Source organism: Aegilops tauschii, chromosome 4 (genome assembly GCF_002575655.3).
Source record: "Aegilops tauschii subsp. strangulata cultivar AL8/78 chromosome 4, Aet v6.0, whole genome shotgun sequence".
Taxonomy (NCBI): domain Eukaryota; kingdom Viridiplantae; phylum Streptophyta; class Magnoliopsida; order Poales; family Poaceae; genus Aegilops; species Aegilops tauschii.
Window position 1 is genome coordinate 365389322 of NC_053038.3, and position 22892 is coordinate 365412213.

Genomic DNA, 22892 nt, shown 5'->3' on the forward strand with positions numbered 1-22892 from the left:
GACGCATCGAGGAAGCGCTGAACTGAGGTTATTTCCCACTTGTACCCTTTTCATCCGTTGGCGGGTGTTATCCGTCAGCCACTCAATTCTTCTGACTCAAATTATCAGGAGACCTCCCCCTCTTCGGGCGACTCTATGCAGTCGAGTCTTCCGGCTTTCAAGACCGCGCCCGGGTAATGATAACCATCTCATGTTATACTTGTCTTTACTTACCCTTTTGTGCTTAACGTTTCTGTCCTTTCAGTGCCCAAGCCAAACTCACCAAGAGGGCGAAGAAGGCCAAGCCAATCGAAGAGCCGGAGTTGCCTGAGCCGGAGGCAGCAGATCAAGAACCGCCAGCTGCCTCCGCTCCCGAAGCCGCCGCTCCAACTAAAAAGGTAGCTGCCGAAGCTTCTGCTAACCCGGAGGCCTCCGGCTCGGCTCAACCGGCAAATGATCCGGACGTGGTAATCACCCGGACAGAATTTGTTGAGCCGGGGAGACCTACCGCACTGGCCAAGTGCTCCGCTAAGGGGGAGTTGCTACAGCCCCACCGGGTGAACCTGGACCTCTCCGACTATGCCAACCTGAGCATTGGAGAGCTTGTCTCTGGCTACATCAGCCAAGTGCATAAGAGCCGGGACGCAGAGGTTGCCATGGTGAACCAGATCCAGCAGAAATCTGAGGTATCATTCTGCTGTCCTCGTACTTACTGCATATTTACCTTTATCATGCTAGCCCCCAAGTCGACAACTGATGATTGAATATGTTGTAGACTTAGGTTCCGGCTTACCCAATTGAACCGGCCATTTGTAGATAGAAACGTTCAAAATGCATTAGCCCCCAAGTGCCAAGTGTCTTTGCTTAGAAAACACTTGGGACTTGAAATTTATATAGTAGCTGTTCATGTCATAACCCGGAAATTTATGCAGGCCGCTGGCAAGAAGCTAGAGGCTGACATGGCTGATCTCAAGAACCGGCTGAAGATGCAAGAGATGGAGACCCGGAAGGCCAATGCCAAATTTGTGTCTAGCATCGCCGCTCAAGAGAAGCTGAAAACGGAGTTTGACGCTGAGCGGAAGGCGTGGGCCGAAGAGAAGGCCGCATTGGTGAACCGGGCTGAACAGGCGGAGAAGGCTCTCTCCGAGAAGACCGCCGAGCTCTCCGGCCTAAAGCGCCAGGTGTCCCAGATGGTGGCCGCAATCTTCGGTAAGTCGCCTCACCGGCTTTCATCAAGTTTAGAATTTGTATATCTCATAATTCATCCTTGTCGACGGCTTATCTGATTCTGTTAAACAGGTCCCAGAAGTGCCAACCTCAACCAGAGCGTGGTAACCAAGCTGAAGGCCGCGTATACCCTGGTGGAGCAGCTCTACACCGGGTCACAGCGTGCCTTGGCTGTGGTGGCCCTATCCAACGAGGTGCCGACTCACCTGGCAGAAGTCCTTCGCCGGCTCGCTGTTCTGCCTTAACGGATCCAAGAGCTGCGACGGGCCTCCGCAAGAGCCGGAGCGATCGCCCCGCTAAGTCGGGCCAAGGCGTTCCTGCCGGAGTTAGACCCGGCGGACATCGCCCTTGGCTATCCAAGCCTGAAGGAAGATGGCTCCGCTTTCGATCAGAAGGACTTCGCAGCTTGCGTGAAGGCCGTATGCCCGGTGGCCACTCTGATTGGCAATGATACAGATCCGACTAAGTATTAGCCGGGCTACGATACAGAAAATCAGAGGATCCCTACTCCGCGCTATGAAGCCCTCAACTTGATCCCGCCGGCTCGTCAGCACACCTTCGCCCCGGAGATTGACCCGGCCGGGTTAATTGACGAGGAAGCCCAATTCGAAGCTCTCAGCGGCATCGACTGGAAGTCATCAACTTTCCAGGTCTTGGGATCAGCCGGAGGAGAAGATAGGAACGAGCCGGAGACTTCAACTCAACAAGCGTCGTAACTCGGCTGGCGGCTTAGCAAACAATGCCTCATACTTTTGGACTCAATGAGTCTTGTAATAGAGTAGGACCAATACTTTATCTTTGTCGTGCCATCGTGCACGCCTTGAATGCTGAAGTGTGCTGAAATTGTCTCCTTTATGTTTCTCCAGGTCATAATTAATCATTTGTTTTCCTTACTCTCAAAATAGTTGCCTGTAACTATCCTGCAGAGAAAGACAAATCATAAGCCTCGAGGTGGCTTACCGCCCTGCGAATCATAGGTTTTAGATAACCCGGAATATGAATCAAAAAAGGAATGGTCTTTAATAACATCCTAAATACAGCCGTAATAACATACTTAGCGGCCTGCAAGCATACTTCCGGCTTAGATAACCCGGGTAGGAGGTTGGCACCGCAATTCTGGTTTACCTGTCTTAATAACACCCATTGTGTTCAGCTAATACTGTAAACCAAAGTTAAGCCGGCAAAATGAGACCCGACCGTACACACATGGAAATAAACAGACAGAACTTGCTATAAAGCAGAGGAACTTAGGGGCTTCCGGTTCGAATACGACCAGAGACCCGGCCCAAAGGGGTTATGCTAGGATTCGAATGCGACCATATAGCCCCCAGTGGGTGTGGCGATGCCAATCAAGAGGGTATCGACAGCTATGTTCTCTTTGGTTCGAATACGACCCATGTTTGAACAGGAAGCCCCCAAATGACATTAAGAATTGTTTAACGATGCTGATTCGAATATGATCCACGTCGGTTCTCAAAGGGGTTAAACTAAGATTCAAATATGATCAAAGAAAACTCCTCAATGAGCTCGGCACCTTGCCAATGAAATGGGTATTGACAGCTATGTCCTCTTTGGTTCGAATACGACCCATGTTTGAACAGGAAGCCCCCAAGTGACCTTATTGCTTACAGCTAGATTCGTACACGATCATAAGCTGGATCCTCCTTCAAGTTATCATGTGATCTTGTAATGAAAAACAACACGTACATATTTGGAGGAGGAAAAAAAGGACAGAGGTCCTGCTTTATTGCTTATCATAATATATACATGGCTGAGAGGAATATGTACATTACGAGAGCCGGTGGCTCAAGTGTAGTAAGGCCGAAGCTGAGCTATGTTCCACGGCCGACGGGTCTCTTCCTCCGACTTGCGTGAATCTTTGCGCTCCCGAATGTCAATGAGGTAATATGACCCATTGTGCAAGTTCTTGCTGACCACAAAGGGCCCTTCCCAAGGCGGGGACAACTTGTGTGTATCTGTTTGATCCTGGATGAGCCGGAGCACGAGATCGCCTTCCTGGAAGACCCGGGATTTAACCCGGCGGCTATGATAACGGCGCAGGTCTTGTTGGTAAATTGCCGAACGGGGTGCTGCCACATCACGCTGTTCGTCCAACAAGTCAAGAGCATCTTGGCGCGCCTGTTCATTATCCGTCTCAACATAAGCCGCCACTCGAGGTGAGTCATGACGGATGTCACTGGGGAGGACTCCTTCTGCCCCATAAACCATGAAGAAAGGCGTAAAACCTGTAGACCTGTTAGGAGTAGTGTTGATGCTCCATAACACGGAGGGCAACTCCTCCACCCAACAACCCGGCGTCCGTTGCAAAGGGATCAAAAGCCGGGGCTTGATGCCCTTCAGAATCTCCTGATTAGCTCTCTCAGCTTGACCATTGGATTGAGGATGAGCCACTGAGGAAACATCAAGTCGGATATGCTCTCGTTGACAAAACTCTTCCATGGCGCCTTTGGAGAGATTGGTGCCATTGTCAGTGATAATGCTGTGCGGAAAACCAAAGCGAAAGATCACCTTTTTCATAAACTGAACCGCCGTGGCTGCATCGCACTTGCTAACTGGCTCCGCTTCAACCCACTTGGTAAACTTGTCAACTGCCACCAAAAGGTGGGTCTTCTTATCCTTGGACCTTTTGAAAGGCCCAACCATATCAAGCCCCCAGACCGCAAAGGGCCAAGTAATTGGGATCATCCTCAGCTCTTGAGCCGGTACATGAGCCCGTCGTGAGAACCTTTGGCAACCGTCACACTTACTGACCAAGTCCTCTGCATCAGCATGAGCCGTCAACCAAAAAAAACCATGACGAAAAGCCTTGGCCACAAGAGACTTTGAGCCGGCGTGATGGCCGCAATCCCCTTCATGGATCTCACGCAAGATCTCTTGACCTTCCTCAGGTGAAACACAACGCTGAAACGCTCCCGTAACACTGCGGTGGTGCAACTCACCATTGATAACGATCATTGACTTAGCCCGCCGGGTTATTTGCCTGGCCAAAGTTTCATCCTCAGGTAACTCACCCCGGGTCATGTAAGCCAGATAGGGCATTGTCCAGTCTGGTATGATATGGAGAGCCGCCACCAGTCGTGCCTCCGGGTCGGGGACAGCCAGGTTTTCCTCTGTAGGCAGCTTAACAGAAGGATTATACAGGACATCCAGGAAAGTATTAGGCGGCACCGGCTTTCGCTGAGAGCCTAGCCGGCTTAAAGCATCAGCCGCCTCATTGTTCCTGCGATCAATGTGATCTACTTGGTAGCCCTGAAAGTGCCCAGCAATGGCATCAACTTCGCGGCGATAAGCCGCCATGAGAGGGTCCTTAGAGTCCCACTTGCCTGATACTTGTTGAGCCACCAAGTCTGAGTCACCGAAACACCTTACCCGGCTCAAGCTCATCTCCTTAGCCATCCGAAGACCGTGGAGCAAGGCCTCGTACTCAGCCGCATTGTTAGTGCAAGGAAACATCAATCGTAGCACATAATGGAACTTGTCACCTTTAGGGGAAGCCAATACAACTCCAGCCCCCGAGCCCTCCAACTGCCTGGACCCATCGAAGTGGATAGTCCAATATGTGTTATCCGGCTTTTGCTCGGGCACTTGTGACTCTGTCCAATCATTGATGAAATCCACCAAGGCCTGAGATTTAACAGCAGTGCGTGGCACATATTTGAGACCATGAGGTCCGAGCTCGATAGCCCACTTAGCCACTCTCCCTGTGGCCTCTCTATTTTGAATGATATCACCAAGAGGGGCAGAACTGACCACGGTTATGGGATGGCCCTGGAAATAATGCTTAAGCTTCCGGCTTGCCATGAACACACCATAAACAAGCTTCTGCCAATGCGGATACCGCTGTTTGGACTCGATAAGCACTTCGCTGACATAATAAACCGGCCGCTGAACCGGATGCTCCTTACCCTCTTCCTTGCGCTCCACCACCACAGCCACACTGACGGCTCGTGTGTTCGCCGCCACGTACAGTAATAAGGGCTCCTTATCAACCGGAGCAGCAAGGACTGGGGGCTCTGCCAGCTGCTTCTTCAAATCCTCAAAAGCGGTATTAGCTGCATCATTCCAGACAAAGTTATCAGTTTTCTTCATCAACTGATATAATGGCATGGCCTTCTCACCCAAACGGCTTATAAACCGGCTTAAAGCAGCGATGCGACCCGCCAAGCGCTGAACATCATTTATACACGCCGGCTTAGCTAGGGAGGTGATGGCTTTGATCTTCTCCGGGTTAGCTTCAATGTCTCTGTCAGAAACCAAGAAACCCAAAAGTTTGCCTGCAGGAACACCAAAAACACACGTGGCCGGGTTAAGCATCATCTTGTAGACCCGGAGATTATCAAAGGTTTCCCTTAAATCATCTATCAGGGTTTCCTCTTTTATGGACTTGACCACAATATCGTCCACATAAGCGTGAACATTGCGCCCAATCTGTTTATGAAGGCAGTTCTGTACACAACGCTGGTAAGTCGCCTGTGCACACTTGAGTCCAAAGGGATAGACACATAGCAGAAGGCTCCAAAGGGAGTGATGAATGCCGTCTTCTCCTGGTCCTTAACTTCCATTTTAATCTGATGATATCCGGAATAAGCATCCAAGAAACTTAAGCGCGCACAACCTGCCGTAGCATCAATAATTTGATCAATACGGGGGAGGGCAAAGGGATCAGCCAGACATGCCTTGTTTAAGTCCGTATAATCCACACACATCCGCCAAGTGCCGTTCTTTTTGAGCACGAGCACCGGGTTAGCCAACCACTCCGGGTGAAAGACTTCAACAATAAACCCGGCCGCCAAGAGCCGGGCCACCTCTTCACCAATAGCCTTCCGCTGCTCCTCATTGAACCGCCGAAGGAACTGCCTGACTGGCTTAAATTTCGGATCAACATTGAGAGTGTGCTCAGCGAGTTCTCTAGGTACACCTGGCATGTCCGAAGGTTTCCATGCGAAGATGTCCCTATTCTCACGGATGAACTCGATGAGCGCGCTTTCCTATTTTGGATCCAGATTGGCACTGATGCTAAATTGCTGAGATGAATCTCCTGGGACGAAATCAACAAGCTTAGTCTCATCAGCCGACTTAAATTTCATTGCCGGCTCATGCTCCGTAGTCGGCTTTTTCAGAGAGGTCATATCAGTTGGGTCAACATTGTCTTTGTAAAATTTCAACTCCTCTGTTGCACAAACAGATTCTGCATAAGCTGCATCGCCTTCCTCAAATTCCAAGGCCACCTTCCGGCTGCCGTGAACCGTAATGGTCCCATTATGACCCGGCATCTTGAGTTGTAAGTAAACATAACACGGCCGTGCCATGAACTTGGCGTAAGCCGGCCGCCCAAATATAGCATGGTACGGACTTCTTATCTTGACCACCTCAAAGGTCAATTTTTCCACCCTGTAGTTGTTTTCATCTCCGAAGGCCACTTCCAACTCGATCTTGCCGACTGGATAAGCCGACTTACCAGGTACCACACCATGGAAGATAGTGTTTGACTGGCTGAGGTTCTTATCAACCAACCCCATACGGTGAAAAGTCTCATAATAGAGGATGTTGATGCTGCTGCCTCCATCCATGAGCACCTTAGTGAACTTATATCCTCCCACCTGAGGAGCCACCACAAAGGCCAAGTGACCCGGATTGTCTATCCGGGGAGGGTGATACTCTCTACTCCACACTATAGGCTTCTCAGACCACCGCAAGTAGCGTGGAACCGCCGGCTCAACAGCATTCACGGCCCTCTTATGAAGCTTCTGGTCTCGCTTACACAGACTGGTGGTGAATACATGGTACTGTCCACCGCTAAGCTACTTGGGATTGGTCTGATAACCCCCCTGCTGCTGTTGATGACCCTGGCCAGACTGCTGATTAAAGCCCCCTTGACCATTCGGAGGATTGGAATTTGAGCCGCCGCCCGGGCCATGAAAACCGCCGGCGCCTGAGCCGCCGCCCAGGCCATTGTAATTCTTAAAGGCCTTCATGATTGCACAGTCCTTCCATAGATGAGTCGCTGGCTTCTCTCTAGAGCCATGCCTTGGACAAGGCTCATTCAACAGCTGCTCCAGCGTCGGGCCTGACCCGCCGCCTCGGGGAGGGGGCTTCCCCTTACGTCACTGGTTATTCCCTTGTGAGCTGGCGTTGGCCACAAACTCTAGGCTGCCATTGGCCTTGCGCTTGCCTCCCCCTTGGTTCCCCGGGTTATGCTGAGGACCCTTGCCATTGCCGTTCTTCTTTCCCTTCCCTGTCCTTTCATCATCTGAAGCGGGGTCCTTGGTACCATCAGAATCGGCGTACTTGACAAGAGCCGCCATTAGTGTACCCATATCATTGCAGTCGCGCTTAAGCCGCCCGAGTTTCATCTTTAGGGGCACAAAACGACAATTCTGCTCCAACATTAAGACTGCAGAGCCGGCGTCCATCTTATCCGAGGAATGTATTATCTCCTTAACCCGGCGAACCCAATATGTCGTAGCCTCACCCTCCTGCTGCTTGCAGTTAGTCAAATCCACAATTGACATAGATTGCCTACAGGTATCCTTGAAGTTTTGGATGAACCGGGCTTTCAGCTCAGCCCAAGACCCAATGGAATTTGGTGGTAGCCCTTTCAACCAAGTGCGGGCAGTCCCATCTAACATCATGGTGAAATACTTAGCCATGGCCGCCTCACTGACCTCCAGCAGCTCCATAGCAATCTCATAACTCTCGATCCAGGCTGCAGGTTGTAAGTCTGCTGTGTAATTAGGCACCTTCCTAGGGCCTTTGAAGTCCTTGGGTAGGCGCTCATTGCGGATAGCTGGCACTAAACAAGGGACACCCCCAGTCCTGGTAGGGATACCCACATCGACGGAAGTCGTCGGATAAGCCGGGGGGGTCTGGTAAGCCGTCAATTCAGGCACCTGCTCAGCCTCCTGCCGCGCTCTGTCCCGGTCTGCTGCGTGAAAGGCTCCGTTATGAACCGGGCCATGGCCAGGGGGCGGGTCATGGCGTCGGACGTTACTTGAGCCGGTCGCTGAGACCATGTGTCTGCTGTAACACGGGCTCCGGCCTGGACGAGGGGTCGAGTGGATCCTGTCTCGGCTGTAGGAATACGCCTCTTGCTGCGCCAGTGCTGTCTGAAGGAGTTCCCTGACCCGGCGGGTTTCAATAGCCGTCGGAGAGTCACCGTCAACTAGGAGAGCCGCCAGCCGTGCCGCCGCGGCGACCATATTCTCCAGCGGGTTATTATAATGACCCGGGGGTATTGGTACGTACTGAGGCGGGGCAGGGGGCACCTGGGGAGGCCCCATCACTTGTGGCTGAATAGGGGTCCGAGACCCGGGCACTATGACCCCTGGCGGGTTACTAGACCCTGCCCCTGGCGTGTTGAAGAGGTTTCGCGGATCGTAAACCGGAGGGAGTCGAGATTGGGCCTTCTGATGCCTCCTTCTCAAAACCTCATTGGACGCGTTTTGATCCATCGTGAGCCGGAAGGACTGCGCTTGAATCAACTGGGTTTGGGCGTCGAGAGCCGCCCTTTCCGCAGCCATCCTGATCCCCTCTGCTGCTAGATCCTCCTTAGCTTTCACTAGATCCAATTTTAACTGCGCCACCTCCGCCTCATGCTGAGCTTGATCTGCCGGGTCAACCGCAGCGGTTAACAGAGCCGTCATCTTGTCCGTGAGATCCATTAGTACCTGAGCCGGAAAAGGCACCGGGTTTCCCGCTCCAGCAGCGGGGTTCTGAACAGGCTGCGCACCAGCCATAAAGACTCCAACCTGACTTGGTGGCTCAAACGGGTCCGAAATACTGTCACCATCGGAACAACCCATGAGCCTGCCAACTTGAAGTTGATACAACGAGTTTGACTCATCGGTGGACGACTCGCCGTCAGAGCCGGCGGCCGCCTCATCACCAGATCCAGATTGATCAGAGGACCCTCCATGGATACATCCCACAAAAGCGTGCCGTAAGGCAGGCCGGGCCCGGGCGGGTCGTGCACGCTGAGCCGTCTCGATGAGATCGGCGCAGAGGTCCGACTCAGGGCCCGGCTCACCAATCTTGCCAATGAAAACATGAATTCCGCCGAAGGGGACCCGGTACCCGTACTCAATTGAGCCGGCGTCGGGGCCCCAGCTTGCATCGTCGATGTAGAGCTTGCCGCGACGACTCTTGGTCATCCGGCCCACAGCGTATCCCTTGAGCACTTCGAAGCTGCCCTTCAAGAACTCAAATCCACCGTGCGCTGTCCCCACGGTGGGCGCCAACTGTCGTGGAATTGTCACGGCAGATGTCCTCAAGCTAGGACTTAGTCGTGGAGCCATCGCCTCTAGGAAGCTTGAAGGGGTTAACGGGACAAGGAACACGAGGGTTTATACTGGTTCGGCCCCTTACGGTGAAGGTAAAAGCCTACGTCCAGTTGAGGTGGTATTGATTAGGGTTTCGATGACCAGGGAGCTTAACTGCTATGCCTGGCTCTCGATCAGATTGTTCTCGTCCTTAAACCGCTACCGGGTCATCCCTTTATATAGGGAGGCTGACGCCCTGCAGCTCTCAGAGTCCCGGCCGGCTCATAAGAGTGTCCGGCTCGGACTCTCAACTATTCTGGCCTTACACTACAAGTTCTACCATAATAATGATTGCAACTACGGGCCTGAAGCCATATCCGGGTCTTAAGCCCATCTTTGGCCCACCGTCTTCAAGCTTGGTGCCGGGCTTCTCGCAATGACCATATGAGTAACCTGGCCCCTCCTGGCAGGTGACTCTAAGGTCTATATCCTCAACAGGAGTATTGCCATAACTCGTATAACGGAGCTTTTCGAAGGTTGAGGTACACGATTTCCGAAGGTTTCTTGGTTATGTGTTGACGGATGGATACAGCTGGATCTAGGGATTGCTAGTTTGGGTGATATATTTTGTGTCCCCTGTATCCCCAACACCAGATTGCATAACCAGAAAGTTTCGGGAGTTTATAAGTGGGAATTCAAGTAGCTCCTAGGATATCTTTCCGACAGACGCATGATATGAGATTGGGGTTCGACGTCCAGTGGTCCGCCTTTCCACGGTTGGTTTTACAGTGGTCTCGTAGTGTCTTAAAGAGCCCTTGGCTATGCCGACTCGGGGACGCTTCTTATGTCATGTGCACTGCCTTGTACATGATGGTGCTGCACGATCGAGCCCGTGTGGGCCCCACCACGAAAACTTCGGACGAAATCTCTATCATATGTTTGTTCCGGCTTATTCTGCAAGCCAATACTTTATTTTGTTTTGAATTGTGGTATTCGAGTTGCTTCGAAGTCAAATGTTGATTCCGTACCTTTTTCTAAGTGGCTTCTCAACTTAATGGAAGTGTGATGATTTACTATGGAATTCGTTCGTTCATCCTTGTTCGAATGTTTATTGTGAAGACTATATGTTGCAATTTCTATCCGTTGATTCAACTTGTCTATTTGTCTATCAAGATGCTAACGGGTGTCACCCTCTTCAGGATGGCTCCGCCAACGTGTCAGAATCCGGAACGCAATGAAGGGAGTCGGGCGAACCCTCCGCCACCACCTCCGCCTCCGCCTCCGGAGGCATGGCAAGCTATCATGGCAGCCACCAACACCAATGCTCAGATGATTTTGCAACTCTTGCAAGAACGCACCCAAGGGCAAGGAAATCAAGGAAATCAAGGTCAAGGCAACAATCAGCCTCACTTTGCTACTCTCAACCAGTTCCTCGCTAATTAGCCCAAGTCTTTCAGCTACTGTGCCGAGGCCACAGATGCCGATGATTGGCTCGTGGACATCAACAAGCATTTTGAATGTAGCAATGTCAGGCCTGAGGACTATGTCAAGTTCGCTTCTTTTCAGCTCAAGGATCAAGCTGCTGATTGGTATCAACAATACAAAGATTCCAGAGGAGGTCGTGCGATCACTTGGACTGACTTCTGTCAGGACTTCAAAGCGCACCACATTCCACAAAGTGTTGTTGAGAGCAAGCGTGAGGAGTTCCGCAATCTCAAGCAAGGCAACATGTCTGTGTATCAATTCAACATCCAGTTTCAGAAACTTGCTCGCTTCGCTAAACAAGACGTTCCTCATGAAAAGAGCATGATCTATCAATTCAGAGGTGGTCTTAGAGAAGATCTGCAATTACCTCTCGTGCTTTTTGAGCCGACCAAGTATGATGATTTCTACAATATGGCATTGAAGCAAGAGGCTGCTCAGCTCAAGTGTGAGGCTTCTAAGAAGAGAGTCAGGGACGCAGTTCAGTCTTCTTCTTCCTCACTAGTGGTTGCTAAGCAACAGAAGTTCTGGTTGCCTCCTCCTCCTCCGTTTCGTCAGCCTTACCAGCAGACAAACAAAGGTGGCCATGGATCTTCCCACTCTTCCAACTCTGGCTATCAGAACAAGTCTCGGAATCAAGCTCCAAAGTCGAATGCTCCTTATCATCGTCCACTCTCAGAGGTGACTTGCAACAAGTGTCAGCAGAAAGGTCACTATGCTAACAAGTGCTTCAACCAAAGGTGCCTTCCGCCTCCTCCTCCTGTGAGATCTTCCAGCAATGCAGTGGTCAAGCATAATCCCAAGTCTGCAAAGGTGAACATGATGAATGCAGCTCAAGCAGAGGAATCAACTGATGTGATAATGGGTAATCTCTCAGTCAATGATATTCCTGCAAAAGTTCTTTTTGATACTGGTGCATCTCTTTCTTTCATTTCAAGACCTTTTGTTGCCAAGCATGAGTTTGTGACGGAAAAGATTCCTATCCCGTTGAAGATTGTGTCCCCGGGTAAGCAAATGACATCTAATAATTGTGTCCCAGATGTTTCCATCAAGATGGGTAACTATAAATTTTTGTCTTCTCCAATTGTTCTTGGTGACTCGGATATTGATCTTATTCTCGGGATGGACTGGCTTTCTAAGCAGAAGGCTCAACTTGATTGTGCTGCCAGGGAAATTCAATTGACACACTCTTCTGAGGATGTGATTATTTATGCCGCTCGTGATGAAACCATTCGGTTATTTTCTCTCAATGAGAAGGGCGAATTGAATGCCATCTCTCAAATTCCAGTTGTTTGTGAGTACCAAGATGTCTTTCCAGAAGAGCTTCCGGGTATGCCTCCTCACCGGCCAGTTGAGTTCGTTATCGATCTTGAGCCTGGCACGGAACCCGTTTGCAAGCGTCCATACAAGCTTGGACCCAAGGAGCTGAAGGAATTGAAGAAACAGCTCGATGAACAAGAGCGTCTGGGTTTGATCAGACCGAGTTCATCTCCATGGGGTTGTGGTGTTCTTTTTGTCCAGAAGAAGGATGGCACGGAACGACTTTGTGTCGACTACCGTCCATTGAACAAGAAGACAATCAAGAACAAGTATCCACTTCCAAACATCAATGAGCTTTTCGAGCAACTTAAAGGTGCTAAAGTTTTCTCCAAGCTTGACCTTCAAATGGGTTATCATCAGATTCGCATTCGTGAAGAAGATATTCCCAAGACAGCATTCAGAACAAGCCTGGGTTCTTATGAATATACTGTCATGTCTTTCGGCCTTGTCAATGCTCCTCCAACATTCTCTCGGATGATGAATTTCATCTTCAACCCCTATACCAATGAATTCGTCCTGGTGTATCTCGATGATATCTTGGTCTTCTTCAAGAATAAGAAGGATCATGCCAAACATTTGCGATTGGTGCTCGACAAGCTCAGAGAGTATCAATTCTATGCGAAGTTTTCCAAATGTGAGTTTTGGCTTGATGAAGTTCTTTACCTTGGTCACATCATCTCTGCCAAGGGCATCGCTGTTAATCTCGAGAAGGTGTCCGCAATTGTGAATTGGGAACCTCCTCAGAATGTCAAGCAGCTCCGCAGTTTTCTTGGTCTTGCAAGCTATTGCCGAAGATTCGTTGAGAATTTCTCTAAGATTGCAAAGCCTCTTTCCAACCTCCTCTAGAAGCATGTGAAGTATGTCTGGTCTCCTGAGTGTGATGTTGCTTTCAACACTCTCAAAGAGAAACTCGTCACAGCTCCTGTCTTAACTCCTCCTGACGAATCCAAGTCATTCAAAGTTTTCTGTGATGCTTCTCTCCAAGGTCTCGATGCTGTGTTAATGCAAGAGAAGAAAGTTGTGGCCTATACCTCTCGTTAGTTGAAGCCCAATGAAAAGAACTACCCCACTCACGATCTTGAGTTGGCAGCAGTTGTCCATGCATTAATAACGTGGAGACATCTCTTGTTGGGAAGAAAAGTGTACATATTCACCGATCACAAGAGTCTCAAGTACATCTTCACTCAGCCCAACCTCAATCTCAGGCAAACTCAATGGGTCGAAACGATTCAAGAGTACAATCCGAGTATTGAATATACTCCAGGCAAAGCCAATGTCATTGCAGATGCTTTAAGTAGGAAGGCTTATTGCAACAGCTTAATTCTCAAGCCATTCCAACCGGATCTTTGTGAAGCTTTCCGCAAGCTGAATCTCCAAGTTGTTCCTCAAGGCTTTCTTGCCAACCTCATAGTCTCTCCTACTTTGGAAGATCAAATTCGTGAGGCACAACTCCTTGATGCCATGATGAAGAAGGTGAAACGTGGTATCGACAAGGGTCTTTCCAAATACAAGTGCTATCGCATTGATGAGAGAGACACTTTATTCTTCGAGGACCGGATTGTGATTCCTAAAGGTGATCTAAGGAAAGTCATTATGAACGAAGCGCACAATTCTCTTCTTTCCATTCATCCTGGAAGTACGAAGATGTATCATGACCTCAAGCAGTCGTATTGGTGGACTCGAATGAAGCGAGAAATCGCTCAATTCGTGAATGAATGTGATGTCTGCCGAAGGGTGAAAGCAGAACACCAACGACCAGCTGGTCTCCTCCAACCTCTTGCTATCTCAGAATGGAAGTTTGATCATATCGAAATGGACTTCATGACTGGATTTCCTATGTCCAAGCGTGGAAATAATGCTATCTTCGTTGTCATCGACAAGCTCACTAAAGTGGCTCATTTTCTTCCAATCAAAGAATTTATCACGGCAGCTCAGTTGGCAGAGCTATACACCTCCAGGATTGTCTCCTTGCACGGCATTCCACAATTGATTTCTTCAGATCGTGGAAGCATCTTCACTTCTAAGTTCTGGGACTCCTTCCAGAAGGCCATGGGTACCAACATTCGCTTCAGCACAGCTTTCCATCCTCAAACTAGTGGCCAAGTCGAGCGAGTCAATCAAATTCCTGAAGATATGCTCAGGGCTTGTGTCATTTCCTTTGGCATGAAATGGGAATATTGTCTTCCATATGCCGAATTCTCCTACAACAACAGCTTCCAAGCGAGTTCGGGCAAGGCCCCATTCGAAATTCTCCATGGCAGAAAGTGTCGTGCTCCTCTCAATTGGTCAGAGACGGGTGAACGCCAACTTCTTGGCAATGACTTAATCACAGAGGCTGAAGAAATGTGTAAAGTCATCCGTGAAAATCTCAAAGCCGCGCAATGGCGCCAGAAGAGTTACTATGATAGTAAGCACCGTGATTTGGCTTTCGAGATCGGAGACCATTGTTGGGGAACGTAGTAATTTCAAAAAATTTCCTACGAACACACAAGATCATGGTGATGCATAGCAACGAGAGGGGAGAGTGTTGTCCACGTACCCTCGTAGACCGATAGCGGAAGCGTTAACACAACGCGGTTGATGTAGTCGTACGTCTTCACGATCCGACCGATCAAGTACCGAATGTACGGCACCTCCGAGTTCAGCACACGTTCAGCTCGATGACGTCCCTCGAACTCCGATCCAGCCGAGTGTTGAGGGAGAGTTTCGTCAGCACGATGGCGTGGTGACAATGTTGATGTTCTACCGACGCAGGGCTTCGCCTAAGCACCGCTATGATATTATCGAGGTGTAATATGGTGGAGGGGGGCACCGCACACGGCTAAGAGATCAATCATCAATTATGTAGAGGTGCCCCCCTGCCCCCATATATAAAGGAGCAAGGGGGGTTCGGCCGGCCTAGAGGAGAGGCGCGCCAGGAGGAGTCCTACTCCAACCGGGAGTAGGACTCCCCCCCTTTCCATGTTGGACTAGGAGAGAAAAGGGGGAAGAGGTGGAGGGGAGGAAGGAAGGGGGGGCCCCCCCCTCTCCTTGTCCTATTCGGACTGGGGGGAGTGGCGCGCGGCCCTGCCCTAGCCTCCACTCCTCTCTTCCACCTAGGCCCACTAAGGCCCATTAAGTTACCGGGGGGTTCCGGTAACCTCCCGGTACTCCGGAAAAATCCCGATTTCTCCCGGAACACTTCCAATGTCCAAACATAGGCTTCCAATATATCAATCTTTATGTCTCGACCATTTCGAGACTCCTCGTCATGTCCGTGATCACATCCGGGACTCCGAACAACCTTCGGTACATCAAAACATATAAACTCATAATATAACTGTCATCGTAACGTTAAGCGTGCGGACCCTACGGGTTCGAGAACTATGTAGACATGACCGAGACACCTATCCGGTCAATAACCAATAGCGGAACCTGGATGCTCATATTGGTTCCCACATATTCTACGAAGATCTTTATTGGTCAGACTGCATAACAACATACGTTGTTCCCTTTGTCATCGGTATGTTACTTTCCGGAGATTCGATCGTCGGTATCTCGATACCTAGTTCAATCTCGTTACTAGCAAGTCTCTTTACTCGTTCCGTAATACATCATCCCGCAACTAACTCATTAGTCACAATGCTTGCAAGGCTTATAGTGATGTGTATTACTGAGTGGGCCCGGAGATACCTCTCCGACAATCGGAGTGACAAATCCTAATCTCGAAATACGCCAACCCAACAAGTACCTTTGGAGACACCTGTAGAGCACCTTTATAATCACCCAGTTACGTTGTGACATTTGGTAGCACACAAAGCGTTCCTCCGGTAAACGGGAGTTGCATAATCTCATAGTCATAGGAACATGTATAAGTCATGAAGAAAGCAATAGCAACATACTAAACGATCGAGTGCTAAGCTAACGGAATGGGTCAAGTCAATCACATCATTCTCCTAATGATGTGATCCCGTTAATCAAAGGACAACTCATGTCTATGGCTAGGAAACATAACCATCTTTGATCAACGAGCTAGTCAAGTAGAGGCATACTAGTGACACTCTGTTTGTTTATGTATTCTCACGTGTATTATGTTTTCGGTTAATACAATTCTAGCATGAATAATAAACATTTATCATGATATAAGGAAATAAATAATAACTTTATTATTGCCTCTAGGGCATATTTCCTTCAGTCTCCCACTTGCACTAGAGTCAATAATCTAGATTACACAGTAATGATTCTTACACCCATGGAGTCTTGGTGCTGATCATGTTTTGCTCGTGGAAGAGGCTTAGTCAACGGGCCTGCAACATTCAGATCCGTATGTATCTTGCAAATTTCTATGTCTCCCACCTGGACTAAAACCCGGATGGAATTGAAGCGTCTTTTGATGTGCTTGGTTCTCTTGTGAAATCTGGATTCCTTTGCTAAGGCAATTGCACCAGTATTGTCACAAAAGATTTTCATTGGTCCCGATGCACTAGGTATGACACCTAGATCGGATATGAACTCGTTCATCCAGACTCCTTCATTTGCTGCTTCCGAAGCAGCTATGTACTCCGCTTCACACGTAGATCCCGCCACGACACTTTGCGAACTGCACCAACTAACAGCTCCACCGTTCAATGTAAATACGTATCCGGTTTGAGATTTAGAATCATCCGGATCAGTGTCAAAGCTTGCATCAACGTAACCATTTACGATGAGCTCTTTGTTACCTCCATAAACGAGAAACATATCCTTAGTCCTTTTCAGGTATTTCAGGATGTTCTTGACCGCTGTCCAGTGATCCACTCCTGGATTACTTTGGTACCTCCCTGCCAAACTTACAGCAAGGCACACATCAGGTCTGGTACACATCATTGCATACATGATAGAGCCTATGGCTGAAGCATAGGGAACATCTTTCATCTTCTCTCTATCTTCTGCAGTGGTCGGGCATTGAGTCTTACTCAATCTCACACCTTGTAGTACAGGCAAGAACCCTTTCTTTGCTTGATCCATTTTGAACTTCTTCAAAACTTTGTCAAGGTATGTGCTTTGTGAAAGTCCAATTAAGCGTCTTGATCTATCTCTATAGATCTTGATGCCTAATATATATGCAGCTTCACCGAGGTCTTTCATTGAAAAACTCTTATTCAAGTATCCCTTTATGCTATCCAGAAAATCTATATCATTTCCAATTAGCAATATGTCATCCACATATAATATCAGAAATGCTACTGAGCTCCCACTCACTTTCTTGTAAATACAGGCTTCTCCAAAAGTCTGTATAAAACCAAATGCTTTGATCACACTATCAAAGCATTTATTCCAACTCCGAGAGGCTTGCACCAGTCCATGGATCGTTGGAGTTTGCACACTTTGTTAGCTCCCTTTGGATCGACAAAACCTTCCGGTTGCATCATATACAACTCTTCTTCCAGAAATCCATTTAGGAATGCAGTTTTGACATCCATTTGCCAAATTTCATAATCATAAAATGCGGCAATTGCTAACATGATTCGGACAGACTTAAGCATCGCTACGGGTGAGAAGGTCTCATCGTAGTCTATCCCTTGAACTTGTCGAAAACCTTTCACAACAAGTCGAGCTTTGTAAACAGTAACATTACCGTCAGCGTCAGTCTTCTTCTTGAAGATCCATTTATTTTCAATGGCTTGCCGATCATCAGGCAAGTCAACCAAAGTCCATACTTTGTTCTCATACTTGGATCCCATCTCGGATTTCATGGCCTCAAGCCATTTTGCGGAATCTGGGCTCACCATCGCTTCTTCATAGTTCGTAGGTTCGTCATGGTCTAGTAACATAACCTCCAGAACAGGATTACCGTACCACTCTGGTGTGGATCTTGATCTGGTTGACCTACGAGGTTCAGTAATAACTTGATCTGATGTTTCATGATCATTATCATTAACTTCCTCACTAATTGGTGTAGGTGTCACAGAAACTGGTTTCTGTGATGATCTACTTTCCAATAAGGGAGCAGGTACAGTTACCTCATCAAGTTCTACTTTCCTCCCACTCACTTCTTTCGAGAGAAACTCCTTCTCCAGAAAGGATCCATTCTTAGCAACGAATGTCTTGCCTTCGGATCTATGATAGAAGGTGTACCCAACAGTCTCCTTTGGGTATCCTATGAAGACACATTTCTCCGATTTAGGTTCGAGCTTATCAGGTTGAAGTGTCTTCACATAAGCATCGCAACCCCAAACTTTAAGAAACGACAACTTTGGTTTCTTGCCAAACCATAGTTCATAAGGCGTCGTTTCAACGGATTTTGATGGTGCCCTATTTAGAGTGAATGCAACCGTCTCTAAAGCATAACCCCAAAACGATAGCGGTAAATCAGTAAGAGACATCATAGATCGCACCATATCTAGTAAAGTACGATTACGACGTTCGGACACACCATTACGTTGTGGTGTTCCGGGTGGCGTGACTTGCGAAACTATTCCGCATTGTTTCAAATGTAGGCCAAACTCGTAAGTCAAATATTCTCCTCCACGATCTGATCGTACAAACTTTATTTTCTTGTTACGATGATTTTCAACTTCGCTCTGAAATTCTTTGAACTTTTCAAATGTTTCAGACTTATGTTTCATTAAGTAGATATACCCATATCTGCTCAAATCATCTGTGAAAGTGAGAAAATAACGATATCCGCCACGAGCCTCAATATTCATCTGACCACATACATCTGTATGTATGATTTCCAACAAATTAGTTGCTCTCTCCATAGTACCGGAGAACGGTGTTTTAGTCATCTTGCCCATGAGACACGGTTCGCAAGTACCAAGTGATTCATAATCAAGTGATTCCAAAAGTCCATCATTATGGAGTTTCTTCATGCGCTTTACACCGATATGACCTAAACGGCAGTGCCACAAATAAGTTGCACTATCATTATCAACTCTGCATCTTTTGGCTTCGACAATATGAATATGTGTGTCACTAGTACCGAGATTCATTAAAAATAGACCACTCTTCAATGGTGCATGACCATAAAAGTTATTACTCATATAAATAGAACAACCATTATTCTCTGATTTAAATGAATAACCGTCTCGCATCAAACAAGATCCATATATAATGTTCATGCTCAACGCTGGCACCAAATAACAATTATTCAGGTCTAATACTAATACCGAAGGTAGATGTAGAGGTAGCGTGCCGACGGCGATCACATCGACTTTGAAACCATTTCCCACGCGCATCGTCACCTCGTCCTTAACTAATCTTCGCTTAATCCGTAGCCCCTGTTTCGAGTTGCAAATATTAGCAACAGAACCAGTATCAAATACCCAGGTGCTACTGCGAGCATTAGTAAGGTACACATCAATAACATGTATATCACATATACCTTTGTTCACCTTGCCATCCTTCTTATCCGCCAAATACTTGGGGCAGTTCCGCTTCCAGTGACCAGTCTGCTTGCAGTAGAAGCACTCAGTCTCAGGCTTAGGTCCAGACTTGGGTTTCTTCTCCTGAACAACAACTTGCTTGCTGTTCTTCTTGAAGTTCCCCTTCTTCTTCCCTTTGCCCTTTTTCTTGAAACTAGTGGTCTTATTGACCATCAACACTTGATGCTCCTTTTTGATTTCTACCTCCGCTGCCTTTAGCATTGCGAAGAGCTCGGGAATTGTCTTATTCATCCCTTGCATGTTATAGTTCATCACGAAGCTCTTGTAGCTTGGTGGCAGTGATTGGAGAATTCTGTCAATGACGCTATCATCCGGAAGATTAACTCCCAGTTGAATCAAGTGATTATTATACCCAGACATTTTGAGTATATGCTCACTGACAGAACTATTCTCTTCCATCTTGCAGCTGTAGAACTTATTGGAGACTTCATATCTCTCAATCCGGGCATTTGCTTGAAATATTAACTTCAACTCCTGGAACATCTCATATGATCCATGATGTTCAAAACATCGTTGAAGACCCGGTTCTAAGCCGTAAAGCATGGCACACTGAACTATCGAGTAGTCATCAGCTTTGCTCTGCCAGACGTTCATAACTTCTTGTGTTGCTCTTGCAGCAGGCCTGGTACCCAGCGGTGCTTCCAGGACGTAATTCTTCTGTGCAGCAATGAGGATAATCCTCAAGTTACGGACCCAGTCCGTGTAATTTCTACCATCATCTTTCAACTTTGCTTTCTCAAGGAACGCATTAAAATTCAACGGAACAACAGCACGGGCCATCTATCTACAATTAACATAGACAAGCAAGATACTATCAGGTACTAAGTTCATGATAAATTCAAGTTTAATTAATCATATTACTTAAGAACTCCCACTTAGATAGACATCCCTCTAATCCTCTAAGTGATCACGTGATCCATATCAACTAAACCATAACCGATCATCACGTGAAATGGAGTAGTTTTCAATGGTGAACATCACTATGTTGATCATATCTACTATATGATTCACACTCGACCTTTCGGTCTCAGTGTTTCGAGGCCATATCTGCATATGCTAGGCTCGTCAAGTTTAACCTGAGTATTCCGCGTGTGCAACAGTTTTGCACCTATTGTATTTGAACGTAGAGCCTATCACACCGATCATCACGTGGTGTCTCAGCACGAAGAACTTTCGCAACGGTGCATACTCAGGGAGAACACTTTTATCTTGAAATTTTAGTGAGAGATCATCTTATAATGCTACCGTCAATCAAAGCAAGATAAGATGCATAAAAGATAAACATCACATGCAATCAATATAAGTGATATGATATGGCCATCATCATCTTGTGCTTGTGATCTCCATCTCTGAAGCACCGTCATGATCACCATCGTCACCGGCGTGACACCTTGATCTCCATCGTAGCATCGTTGTCGTCTCGCCAACTATTGCTTTTACGACTATCGCTACCGCTTAGTGATAAAGTAAAACAATTACATGGCGATTGCATTGCATACAATAAAGCGACAACCATATGGCTCGTGCCAGTTGCCGATAACTCGGTTACAAACATGATCATCTCATACAATAAAATATAGCATCATGTCTTGACCATATCACATCACAACATGCCCTGCAAAAACAAGTTAGACATCATCTACTTTGTTGTTGCAAGTTTTACGTGGCTGCTACGGGCTTCACAAGAACCGTTCTTACCTACGCATCAAAACCACAACGCTAGTTTGTCAAGTTGGTGCTGTTTTAACCTTCGCAAGGACCGGGCGTAGCCACACTCGGTTCAACTAAAGTGAGAGAGACAGACACCCGCCAGTCACCTTTAAGCAACGAGTGCTCGCAACGGTGAAACCAGTCTCGCGTAAGCGTACGCGTAATGTCGGTCTGGGCCGCTTCATCTCACAATACCGCCGAACCAAAATATGACAAGCTGGTAAGCAGTATGACTTATATCGCCCACAACTCATTTGTGTTCTACTCGTGTATATAACATCAACGCATAAAACCAGGCTCGGATGCCACTGCTGGGGAACGTAGTACTTTCAAAAAATTCCTACGAACACACAAGATCATGGTGATGCATAGAAACGAGAGGGGAGAGTGTTGTCCACGTACCCTCGTAGACCGATAGCGGAAGCGTTAACACAATGCGGTTGATGTAGTCGTACGTCTTCACGATCCGACCGATCAAGTACCGAACGTACGGCACCTCCGAGTTCAGCACACGTTCAGCTCGATGACGTCCCTTGAACTCCGATCCAGCCGAGTGTTGAGGGAGAGTTTCGTCAGCACAATGGCGTGGTGACAATGTTGATGTTCTACCGACGCAGGGCTTCGCCTAAGCACCGCTACGATATTATCGTGGTGTAATATGGTGGAGGGGGGCACCGCACACGGCTAAGAGATCAATCATCAATTGTGTAGAGGTGCCCCCTGCCCCCGTATATAAAGGAGCAAGGGGGGGGGTTCGGCCGGCCTAGAGGAGAGGCGCGCCAGGAGGAGTCCTACTCCTACCGGGAGTAGGACTCCCCCCCTTTTCCATGTTGGACTAGGAGAGAAAAGGGGGAAGAGGTGGAGGGGAGGAAGGAAGGGGGGGCGCCGCCCCCCTCTCCTTGTCCTATTCGGACTGGGGGGAGGGGCGCGCGGCCCTGCCCTGGCCTCCTCTCCTCTCTTCCACCTAGGCCCACTAAGGCCCATTAAGTTACCGGGGGGTTCCGGTAACCTCCCGGTACTCCGGAAAAATCCCGATTTCACCCGGAACACTTCCGATGTCCAAACATAGGCTTCCAATATATCAATCTTTATGTCTCGACCATTTCGAGACTCCTCGTCATGTCCGTGATCACATCCGGGACTCCGAACAACCTTCGGTACATCAAAACATATAAACTCATAATATAACTGTCATCGTAACGTTAAGCGTGCGGACCCTACGTGTTGAGGATATAGACGGTAGAGTCACCCGCCAGGAGGGGCCGGGTTACTCATATGGTCACTGCCAGAAGCCCGGCGTCAAGCAAGAAGACGGTGGGCCAAAGATGGGCTTAAGACCCGGATATGGCTTAAGGCCCGTAGTCACAATCATCATTATGGTAGAACTTTTAGTGCAAGGCAATAATAGTTGAGAGTCCGAGCCGGACACTTTTATGAGCCGGCCGGGGCTCTGAGGGCTGCTGGGCGTCAGCCTCCCTATATAAAGGGA